Genomic DNA, 12475 nt, shown 5'->3' with positions numbered 1-12475 from the left:
AACAAGAAGAGACCCATAATAGCAAAAGCAATTCCAGGTAACACAGACATAGCAGAGGGTATCACAATCCCCATCTTGAAACTATACTACAAAGCTACTATGATAAAAGCAGCATGGTACTGGCAAGAAACAGACCTGAGGACCAGTAGAACAGATTAGAAGGTGCAGAAACAATGTCACATACATCTTCAATGAAGGAGCCAAACACCCTCACTGGAGGAAAAACTGCCTCTTTAATAAATGGTGCTGGAAAAATTTGGTTTCAACTTGCCAAAGATTAAAACTAGACCTATATCTCTCTCCATGCACTAAACTAAAATTGAAATGGATTAAAGATCTAAATATTAAAATAGAAACTCTGAACCAGTTGGAACAGAGGTTAGGTAGAACTCTTGAAGACATCAGTGTAGGAAAAGATTTTATGAACAAAACCTCAGTTGCCCGTGAACTAGCACAAACAATCAACAAATGGGATCTCTTCTTATTAAAAACCTTCTGCACTGCAAGAGAAACAACCAACAGTGTGAAGAGACAACCCACAATGCGGGAAAAAATCTTCACCTGCTGTTCCTCAGACAAAGTTCTACTATCTCTAATCTATAAAGAATTTTAAAAGATCAGACCTCCCAAATTTACAGACCCAATCTGAAAATGGGCATCTGAAATGAACAGACATTTCTCAGACAAAGAAGTAGAGATAGCAAATAAATACATGAAAAAATGTTCAACATCACTGGTCATTCGAGAGATGCAAAGGAAAACAATTCTGAGATTCCACCTCACTCCAGAAAGAATGGCTGCTATCATGAAATCAACCAATAACAAATGCTCGGGGGGCTGTGGGGAAAGAGGAACCCTGGTCCACTGCTAGTGGGAGTGTAGACTGGTGCAACTCCTGTGGAAATCAGTATGGAGATACCTCAAAGAACTAGGACTGGAAGTCCCATTTGACCCCACTATTCCCCTAATGGGAATCTTCCCCAAAGAATTAAAAGAATCATACCACAGTGATATATGTTCACCCATGTTCATAGGAGCAGTTTGTGATAGCTAAAACTTGGAAACAGCCCAAATGCCCATCAACTGGAGACTGGATAAAGAAAATGTGGTTTTTTTATAAAATGGAGTACTACTCAGCCATAAAAAATGAGAAATTAGAGACATTTATAACTAAATGGATGCACATTGAGGTGATACTCTTAAGTGAAATAAACAGGACACACATATGTAAATACCAAATAGTTTCTCTAGTATGAGAAACTGAAAGTGTAAATAAGGACTAAAAGGTATAATAGATACTGTGAAATAGGAAGAAAGGGGGCAAAGGGGAAGGGAAACATAAAGAAGGGAATGGAATTAATATGAGAAAATGGAAAAATGAAAACAAAGTCTTTGTAAATAGGGAAGGATGGAGAGGTTGAAGGGAGGGCAGGGGAAGGGGGGAAAAATAAGAACCAAGAGAGATTATGTAAAGGTGCAAATTTCCAATGATGAATGTCATTATATTGTATACCTAAAATGTACCAATGATTAAAATGAATAATTGATAATATGAAATAGGAAGAAAAGGTCCAAAGGGGTAGGGGAAGTGGGAGGGGTAGGGGAAAGGAAACAAGGGAAAGGAAAAACTATGAGAAATGGAAGAAATGGAAACAAAATCTTTGTAAATAGGGAAGGGTGGAGGGGTGAAGGGAGTGTAGGGAATGGGGAAAAAATAAGAACTAAGATACTTCATGTAAAGGTACAAGTTCCAAATGAGAAATGTAAATGTATTATATACCTAAAATGTACCAATAAAAGAATTTAAAAAATGTTTGAGGATTACACAGTACACCCCATGCAGCCTGCAGCCTGTATCTTAAGAATATAATGAAAATTTTGTTATAAAACTGCTAGCTTTTTTCAACAGGAAAGGTGGTTAAGATGTCTTTTTCCTATAAGGAAAAGGAGTTGGTATTTAATAGAAAATAATGAAATAGAGATACTAAAAAAGAGAATGACAGGAAAACTCCAGCATGCATCAGGGGAAGAATAGATAAGATTATATTTGAAGTTAAGATAAGTGCACAGACATCTCAGCTCCTGAGTTGAGATAAAAGATAAAAGGAAGAGACCATAAAAAGGGCAGGGGTGGGCTGTCTCCTCTAGTGAACTGTGAGTTTACTACCAAACATTACAAAACTAGTTTAATAAAGGGCATGAAAATTCTTTCCCTCAAATCAGACAAATTCCTAAGGAGGACAAATAAAGATAAAAATCAGACCACTGCTCTGTTCTCTTGCCTCTTCTCCTCCTCTGCATGCAGCCACCTATTCAATTATAATTTCATCTTTTATCTCCAAAATGCCATCACTCACTACAACAGGTTTCACACTTTGGATCTTCCTCACAAATATTACAAATTCAAGCCACTCAACTCCACTACTCAGTATTTTTGGCTCTCATGAGAGGGATTGGTGAAGCCAGAAAAAATTGTGAATGTGAGTTCTATGATCCTGTTTCCTTATCCCTCTCATACAGTTGTGGCCCAGCTGGTTCCTTTTGCCAAGTTAACTTTGACCAAATTACACTTATGAACAATAAACAGTAGTTTTCTCATAAATAACAATTAAATCAGATATGAGAAAAAGACATTCCACTTAACTCTTCAGAATTAGCTGCATTACTGGAGACATCGATGATTTCTTGGGGAGAATAAGATCAACTCTGATGTCCTACTGCTATTTAATCCTTTTTGGTTCTGGGCTTTCTCTGATAAGAGTTCATTCATTATTTCTATTTCTTATCCATACTTCTCCAAGGCAAATTCAGCTCCCACCCTCAGAGAACACCTCCCTTACTGGGTAGTTAATCCTTCCTTGTTAGAGACCCTGTGACCAAGTACTGGAAAAGCAGCAGATCAACCCCATGTACCTGCAAAGAAGCCTTTAAGAGTCACCTGTCATAACCCTCAGAGACTCCTCAGGGAAGTGAGTGAAACATAACTTTTTCCAGTGATTAGCAAAATTTCCTGTTTTGTTAAATTTTGATAATACATCTTTAAAGGGAAATTATTTTTATTACTGCTTTATTAAATTAAAAACACATTTTTATACTACAAAACTACTAAGCCATGGTCTCAGGCCATTCCTTCAGTGTTTTCCTTAAATAAATTGTTACTTTAAAATTTTACTTATTGTCCTTTTTAATTTTCTTTTCTTTGGGCTCATAAAAAGTTGATAAATAGCAGTGTTTATACAAACCCACTTGGCTAGAGGAGGGTGGCAGAAAATGCAATTTCCACGAGCAGCTTATTTGTCCACCTACTAAAGGTGAAAAAGCAGAAAAGGCTGACGTGATCATTCTGGGGTTGAAAAAGATATTTTTGCAGGATTTTACACCTACAGAATGTAATCTGTTAACAGGATTGTCTTGTAATTCTTCAGATTCCCTATGATGTAAATATATAAAGACATCATAATGGTTTTTAGTTCATTACTTGGTACTTGCTATAATGATTTCTTCCAAAACATCTCACTTATGCACTGCTTAGCACACATTTATTTGCAGTATTGCACTGGTAATTAAGTCTCTCAAAATCTAGGATGCTTTCTGTTGTACTTCTAGGTAGCAGATATGAACCTTAGTCTGTTAAAATAGGAGTATAATAAAAATTTCTTTTTCTATATTTTGGCCCTTTTTTCAAGCTCTATCTCGTGGAGCTTTGAAAAATAATGACTCCAGGGGCCAGGGATTTAGCTCAGTGGTTTCACTGCCTGTTGCTCAAGCACAAGGACCCGAGTTCAATCCCCAGTACCAAAAAAAAAAGAAAAATATGACTCCAGTTTACCTAAGATATTTTTCTCTTCCCTTAGCTGTACCAGTTTCACACTCTCCTGAATAATCTGAGCTTGTGTAGGAGCAGCCCCCTAGGAAATAGGTCATCCATCCATACAGGTTATCAAACCAGTCACATGCATTATCTTTACCTGAGCATCTCTGATCCAGCAGTTCTCATTGTGCTTCTGTGCCTTGCCTGAAGCATCAATATGGGAGACTTTGACACACTTCTTTTGGAAGCTGATAAAACAGGTAGACATAAATATCAGTATGAATATAGAAAATTTAAACATCTCACTAGCAAATTTGATGGAATTTATTTACACATATGAACACCTCACATTCACAAAATTACAGAATGTACATTTTTTTCAAGTGCACACAAACGTTTTCCAGAATTGGTCATGTGCAAAGCCATAAAGCAAAGCTCTGAAAAATTAAAAATATATAGTATGTGTTCTCAATTTATAAAAGAATTAAGCTAAAAACTGTGGTTATGTGTTAAAATTAAGACATATTTCTCAACCAATGAGTAAAAAACCTCACTGAAAATTAGAAAATAATTATTCAAGTAATTTAATAAAAGTAGGACATATAAAATTTTGTCACATATAGTTACAGTGTGATTATAGGAAATTATAAAGCTTTCAATGCATATGTTAGAAAAGAAGACTAAAATTAATCATTTATGCCTCTGTAATTTTGCTCCAATTAAGGTTTATAAATCAATAAATAAGAAAACTAATGGCAATTTAAACCCAAAGAAAATACTGTAATAAAACAAATACAAATATTGGACAAATAGAAAGCAAACATAAAGATTGACAAAGCCAACCCACCGCTCCTGGCTTAGAGGAAGGGGCTTCCAGGCTGCTGTCCATCCCGCCGCTCCTGGCCCAGAGGAAGGGGCTTCTGGGCCACCATCCATCCCGCTGCTCCCGGCCCAGAGGAATGGGCTTCCGGGCCACTCTCCATCCCACTGCTCCCCATCCCACCGCTCCCAGCCCAGAAGAAGGGGCTTCCAGGCTGAGATCTGTCCTGCCCCTCCCAACCCAAAGGAAGGAGCTTCGGAGCCACTGTCTCACTCCTCCCAGCTCACAGGAGGTGAGCCACACAGGTGCCAACAACAAACCCCACCCGCCCCCAGGTTGAAATGAGAAGACATGCAAATAAGTCTCAAAACAAGACTTTCAGATCACCTACAGCAACCTCAAAGGGAAATGAGATGGAACACTCTGATACTCAATCACCTGGACTCCCTGAACTCAGAACAAAAGAGGATCCGGAAAAAATGAAATCAGACATAATTTCTCAGATAACAGCAGAGATTGTGCTCATAGTGCAAGACATGATTAATAAATCTAGAGAGGAGCTGAGGAACATGATGGAATCCCAACATAGGAAACAAATGAAATCCATAAAACAGATGCAAACAGGTTTCCAGGAGATGAAAAACACCACTGAAAGTCTACACAACAGAATGAGCCAGTGTGAGGACAGAATTTCAGATATAGAAGATAAAACTGCAATTAGTGACCAGGAAAAGAAAAATTGCTTCAAAATTGAAAGGGACCACAAGAAATCAATCCAGCAGCTGCTAGGCAATGCAAAGAAGAATAACATAAGATTGACTGAAGTCAATGAAGAAACAGGAGAGAGTGCAGATGATATAAAAAAAAAATCTCTTCACAGAAGTAATGGCAGAAAACTTCCCAAGGAGGGCAGAAGAACTTGACATGCAGATGAGTGAGGCATATAGGACTGCAAATAGCCTTGATCAAAAAAAAATCTACACATGGCCATATAATTGTTAACATTCCAGAAACTCAATGGAAGAAAATGTTCTACAAGCACTTAGAGAAAAGAAACAAATCACATACAAAGGAAAGCCCATCAGAATTACAGCAGACTTCTCAACACAAACCATCAAGGCAAGAAGAGCTTGGAGTGATGTATTCCAAGCCCTAAAGGAAAACAGCCTCCAACCAAGATTGATGTACCTGCAAAACTATCTTTCAAAATGGATGGAGAAATAAGATACTTTCATGACAAAGAGTACCTTAGGAAATTCATGAATACCAAACCAGCACTCCAAAAAAATTTTACACAATATCCTAGGAACAGACAATGAGGATCACAACCCCAGGAGGCAAAGCAGAATGAACCCATCAGGTGCAACAAGAAATTAAATGTAAAGTGGGGAGAACCCAACAAAAAGAAAGAGTCATGACAATGAAAGTCAATACGTTTCAGTTATAACGATCAATGTTAATGGTCTCAATTCACTTGTCAAAAGAAATAGACTGGCAGAATGGGTCATGAACCAAAATCCAACAATATGCTGCATACAAGAAACACACTTACTTCAACATGAAACTCCTAGACTGAAAGTTAAAGGGGGGAAAACAATACTCCATGCAACAGGAACCCGAAAAAAAGCAAGAGTACCCATCCTCTTTACAGATCAAGTAGATTTCAAACCAAAATTGATTAAGAGAGATAAAGAAGGAAACTACATTCTTGTAAAGGCAACAATCCAACAGAAAGAGATGACAATCATAAATATCTATACACCAAACACTAGTGCATCCAGCAATATAAAACAAATACTAACAGACATGAAAAGTCATATATGCACTAATACAATTGTTGTGGGAGACCTCAAAACCCCACTGTCACAAATACATAGATCAACTAGACTAAAAATAAGTAATGAAATACTAGAAATCAATCGAACTCTTGAACAAATGAGCTTAACAGATGTTTACAGAGTGTTCCACCCCACAAAATCAGAATACACATTCTTCTCAGCTGCACATGGGTTGTTCTCCAAAATAGACCCCATACTCGCGTATAGAACAAATTTAAGTAAATGCAAAGGAATTTAAGTTATCCCCTGTATATTATCAGACCATAGTGTGATGAAATTGGAGATCCATAGCAAAAGAAACTCAAAAAATTTCATAAACATGTGGAAATTGAACATACACTTCTGAATAACCAATGGGTCACAGAGGAAATTAAAGAAGAAATCACACAGTTCCTTCAATTAAATGACAATGACAATACAACATATCAGAATCTGTGGGACACAATGAAAGCAGTCTTACGAGGGAAATTCATAGCAGTGAATATGCATGTTAGGAAAACAGAACGAGCCCAATTAAACAACCTGATGCTGAACCTCAAGCTTCTAGAGAAAGAAGAGCAGGACAAACCCAAAGCTCATACAAGGGAGGAAATTATAAAGATCAGAGGAGAAATCAATGCAATGTAGACTAAGAGAACAATACAAAAAAATCAATGAAACCAGGAGTTGGTTCTTCAAAAGAATCAACAAAATTGATAAACCCTTAGCCAACCTTATCAGAAAAAGGAAAGAAAAGGGCCCAAATCATGCAATTAGGAATGAAAAGAGTGAAATTACAACAGAACCACCAGAAATACAGAGGATCATCAATACCTACTTCCAGAACCTATACCCCAATAGGATGAAAAACACAGAAGAAATGGACAGATTCCTAGATACATATGAATTACCAAAGTTGAATGAAGAAGACCTAAAAATTCCAAACAACCCAATGTCAACCAACGAAATTGAACATGTAATTAAAAACTTATCAACTAGGAAAATCCCGGGCCCTGATAGTTTCACTGCTGAATTCTACAAGACATTTAGAGAGGAACTACTGCCACTACTGTTTAAACTCTTCAATGAAATTGAAAGGGAAGCAATACTCTCAAATTCATTCCTGGAAGCAAGCATCACCTTGATCCCCAAAGCAGAGAAAGACCCAACTGAAAAGGAGAACTATAGGCCAATCTCACTAATGAACATGGATGCAAAAATCCTTAATAAGATACTGGCAAATAGAATGCAGAAGATCATCAAGAAGATCATACACCCTGATCAAATGGGATTCATCCCAGGGATGCAGGGATGGTTCAACATACACAAATCAATCAATGCAATACAGTATATCAATAGAGCCAAGGACCAAAATTATATGGTTATCTCCATCGATGCAGAAAATGCATTTGACAAAATCCAACATGCATTTATGATAAAAACACGACCAAAAATTGGAATAGATGGTCTCTACCTCAAACTGATAAAAACCACCTATGAAAAACCAACAGCCAGTATCATTCTAAATGGTCAAATACTGAAACCCTTCACACTAAAATCAGGAACAAGACAAGGATGTCCACTATCACCACTCTTGTTCAATATAGTTTTGGAAACATTAGCCATGGCAATTAGACAAGAGAAAGAAATAAAAGGAATAAAGATAGGAAATGAAGAAGTCAAACTGTTCTTTTTTCCAGATGACAGGATACTCTATATAGAAGACCCCAAGAACTCCACCAAAAGTCTTCTAGACTTAAAAACCAAATTCAGTAGAGTACCTAGATACAAGGTCAACACACAAAAATCTATATCTTTCCTCTACACGAATAACAGATTCACTGAGAGAGGAATAAGGCCAATAATTTCTTTCACAATAGCATCCAAAAATCTGAAATACCTAGGAATCAACCTAATGAAAGAAATCAAAGATCTCTTCTCTGAAAACTATGGCACTCTGAAAAGGGAGATTGAAGATGATATCAGAAAATGGACAGACATCCCCTGCTCCTGGGTAGGAAGGATTAATATAGTGAAAATGCCCATACTTCCAAAACTGCTATATAGATTTAATGCAATTCCAGTTGAGATCCCAGCAGCATACTTCATGGCTCTTGAGAAAACAATCCAAAAATTCATTTGGAACAAGAAAAGACCAAGAATAGCAAAAGCAATTCTAGGTAACAGAGACATGGCAGGGGGTATCACAATCCCCAACCTGCAACTATACTACAAAGATACTGTGATAAAAACAGCATTGTACTGACAAAGAAACAGACCTTAGGCCCAGTGCAACAGATTAGAAGATGCAGAAACAATGCCAGACACACTCAGCCATCTCATCTTCGATAAAGTAGCCAAATACCCTCACTGGAGGAAAGATAGTCACTTTAATAAATGGTGCTGGAAAAATTGGGTTTCAACTTGCCAAAGATTAAAACTAGACCTATATCTCTCACCATGCACTAAACTAAAATTGAAATGGATTAAAGATCTAAATATTAAAATAGAAACACTGAACCGGCTGGAACAGAGGTTAGGTAGAACTCTTGAAGATATTGGTGTACGAAAAGATTTTATGAATGAAACCTCAGTTGCCCGTGAACTAGCACAGGCAATCAACAAATGGGATGTCTTCTTATTAAAAAGCTTCTGAACAGCAAGAGAAAGGACCTGCAGTGTGAAGAGACCACCCATAATGTGGGAAAAAATCTTCACCTGCTGTTCCTCAGACAAAGACCTACTATCTCGAATGTATAAAGATTGTAGAAAGATCAGACCTCCCAAATTCAAAGACTCAATCTGAAAATGGGCATCTGAAATGAACAGACATTTCTCAAAGAAGTAGAAATAGCAAATATATACATGAACAAATTTTCAACATCACTGGTTATTCGAGAGACGCAAATGAAAACAATGCTGAGATTCCACCTCACTCCAGAAAGAATGGCTGCTATCAAGAAATCCACCAATAACAAATGCTGGCGGGGCTGTGGTGAAAGAGGAACCCTGCTCCACTGCTGGTGGGAGTGTACTCGTGCAACCACTGTGGAAATCAGTATGGAGATACCTCAAAGAAGTAAGACTGGAAGTCCCATTTGACCCAGATATTCCCCTGCTGGATATCTTCCCCAAAGAATTAAAAGAATCATGACACGTTTAGCTCAGTAGTTTCGCTGCCTGCTGCACAAGCACAACAACCTGAGTTTGATCCCCGGTACCAATAAATAAATAAATAAATAGATAGATAAATAAATAAATAAAACCTGTAACTCGTATAATCCTTTGCCGGGGATTTAGCTCAGTAGTTTCTCCGCCTGCCTTGCAGGCACAAGGACCTGAGTTCGATCCCCGGTACCAAAAAAAAAAAGAATCTTACCATAGTGATATATATGCAGCCATGTTCACAGCAGCACAATTTGTAATAGCTAAAACTTGGAAACAGCTCAAATGCCCATCAACTGGAGACTGGATAAAGAAATGCAGTTTTTTAATAAAATGGAGTTCTACTCAGCCATAAAAAATGAGAAATTGGAGACATTTATAGCTAAATGGATGCACATTGAGGCAATACTCTTAAGTGAAATAAATAGGATACGTATTTATCAATACTGAATAGTTTCTCTGGTGTGAGAAACTGAAAGTGTAAATAAGGACTAAAAGGTATAATAGATAACGTGAAATAGGAAGAAAATGGGCAAAGGGGAAGGGGAAGTGGAAGGGGTAGGGGAAAGGAAAGAAGGGAATGGAATTAACATGAGAAAATGGAAAAATGGAAACAAAGTCTTTGTAAATAGGGAGGGGTTGAGGCGTTGAAGGGAGGGCATGGGAAGGGTGAAAAATAAGAGCCAAGAGAGATTATGTAAAGGTGCAAATTTCCAATGATGAATGTCATTATATTATATACCTAAAATGTACCAGTGATTAGAATCAATAATTGATAATGCGAAATAGGAAGAAAAGGTCCAAAGGGGTAGGGGTAGTGGGAGGGGCAAGGGAAAGGAAAGAAGGGAAAGGAAAGAAGGGAAAGGAAAAATGATGAGAAAAGGAAAAAATGGAAACAAAGTCTTTGTAAATAGGGAAGGGTGGAGGACGTGAAGGGAGGGCTAGGAATGGGAAAAAAATAAGAACCAAGGTGCATCATGTAAAGGTACAAGTTCCCAATGACAAATGTAAATGTGTTGTATACCTAATATGTACCAATAAAAGAATTTAAAAATAAAAAGTTTTAAAAAGAAAAATAAAGATTGACAAAGCCAAGAGGTTTTTCTTTTAAAAAATTAATGAACTTAATAAGCCTCAACCAGTCAGATCAAGAAATAAAGAGAACACAGAAAAACAAAAGTCATGACCTTATATACATATGAGAAATCATAAAGATCCTATAAACAATTTACATCAGAAATTTGAAACTTTTTAGATGAGATAAACCTAGAAAACAGAAAATCTGAATTATCTAAAATTAAGAAAATTAAATGTATATAGCATCCCCTTCAGATCTGCACTTTAGCTTTCCATGATTTCAGTTACCTATGGTCAACTGGGGCCATGTCCTGTGTAACAGAGGAACCAGTAAAGAATCTACAGAATGGGAAAAATATTTTGCCAGCTACTCCTCAGAAAGAGACTAACATCTGGAATATATAAAGAACTCAAAAAAATTACACCTCCCCCACAATAAAAACCCAAACAAAAATGGGCAATTATTAGACTACAAAAATAGCACTGAAATAAACATCCTTAGTAGCTACAAAAAAGTGGGCATCTGAATGAATAGACACTTCTCAGAAGAAGTACAAATGGTCAAAAAATACATGAAAAAATGTTTGACATCTCTGCCCATTCTTCCATCTTACTCCAGAAAGAATGGCTATCATCAAGAAATTAAATGATAACAAATGCTGCCAAGGCTTTGGGGAAAAAGAAGCCCTTCTACATTGTCAGCAGGAATGTGAACTAGTACCACAACTTTGGAAATCAGTATGGAGATTCCTCGAAAAAGTAAAATCATTAATTCACTCAACCCAGCTATTCCTCTTCTACATAATTCCTGAAAGAGTTAAAGACATCACATTGCAGCAACATACATACCTATTTACATAGCAGCACAATTCATAATAGCTGAGTTTTGGAAGCAGCTTATATGTCAATCATCAGATGACTGGATAAAGAAAAGGTGGTATTTATTACACACATCCCAGTATCACTCTGCCATAAAGAATAAACTTGAATCTGTAGACAAAAATGATCCACCTTGAGACCATCATTTAAGCAAAATTAATCAAACACACATGCTTAAATATCATACGGTTTCTCCTATATGACAAACCCAAAATATAAATAATGAGCAAAATAAAAGATAGATAATAAGAAATAGGGACATAGATATTTTGCAAATGGGTAGGGGACCAAGAGATGGAGGGAGGGGGAAAGAGGTGATGAAAAAAGAATTGAGATGTATTACATACATAACAGGAATACAATCATTTATGTGCTACATGTACTCACAAAAAATAATTTTTTAAAAAAAATCCAAAAATATACAATTCATATGTTTTAAATTTTGTGATTCTAAGAAGTATGATGAAATCTCTCACCATCCCACCCTGTTCAGCTGAGGACACGAGCCATTCCTTCATCCAACACACTGTACATGCAATCCACCTGCTAGTCACTTAGTAGCCAACTCTGTTATCAGATCAGGTGTGATGGCATCACAGTGCTTGTGCCTACATACCCCTCATTTTACGTGGTAATGGCCCAAAGTGTGAGTGTAGTGATGCTAGTGATTCAGCTATGCCAGACAGAAGCCTACAGACTGGCTTCCTTTAAAGAAGGTAAATGTACAGTAAGATATAGTGAGAGAAACCACATTTGCATAACAATTATTAAGCTATATTGTTATAATTGTTTTATTTTATTATTAGTTATTGTTGTTAATTATTACTGTGCCTAATTTATAAATTAAGTCTTATCATAGGCATGATATATAGGGAGAAATATAGGCCTTGACACTATCTGTGATCT

The 12475-nt window shown here is 36.8% G+C and overlaps 1 protein-coding gene across 12 annotated transcripts in view; it reads right to left on the bottom strand.

Moving 5' to 3' along the window:
* Positions 1-12475, bottom strand: part of LOC101704620 (olfactory receptor 10J3-like) — a 475677-nt gene that overhangs the window by 158987 nt on the left and 304215 nt on the right. For 4 of the 12 annotated variants that reach the window (XM_087190972.1, XM_087190974.1, XM_087190971.1 and 1 more), the window contains 3 exons: positions 11540-11609; positions 9828-9916; positions 3969-4059 (listed from right to left, as the gene is read on the bottom strand). The gene's annotated coding sequence lies outside the window, so the exon portion shown is untranslated. Of the gene's footprint in view, positions 1-3968; positions 4060-9827; positions 9917-11539; positions 11681-12475 lie in introns of all 12 variants that reach the window. The other 8 variants (XM_087190978.1, XM_087190979.1, XM_087190982.1 and 5 more) reach the window with 4 other exon arrangements.

The sequence above is a fragment of the Heterocephalus glaber genome, unplaced genomic scaffold (assembly GCF_053883595.1).
Source record: "Heterocephalus glaber isolate CG9 unplaced genomic scaffold, H.glaber_assembly_v1.0 deba00001561, whole genome shotgun sequence".
Taxonomy (NCBI): Eukaryota; Metazoa; Chordata; class Mammalia; order Rodentia; family Bathyergidae; genus Heterocephalus; species Heterocephalus glaber.
The sequence above is the reverse complement of the archived record's forward strand: the minus strand, read 5'-3'. Positions and strand labels throughout refer to the sequence as shown.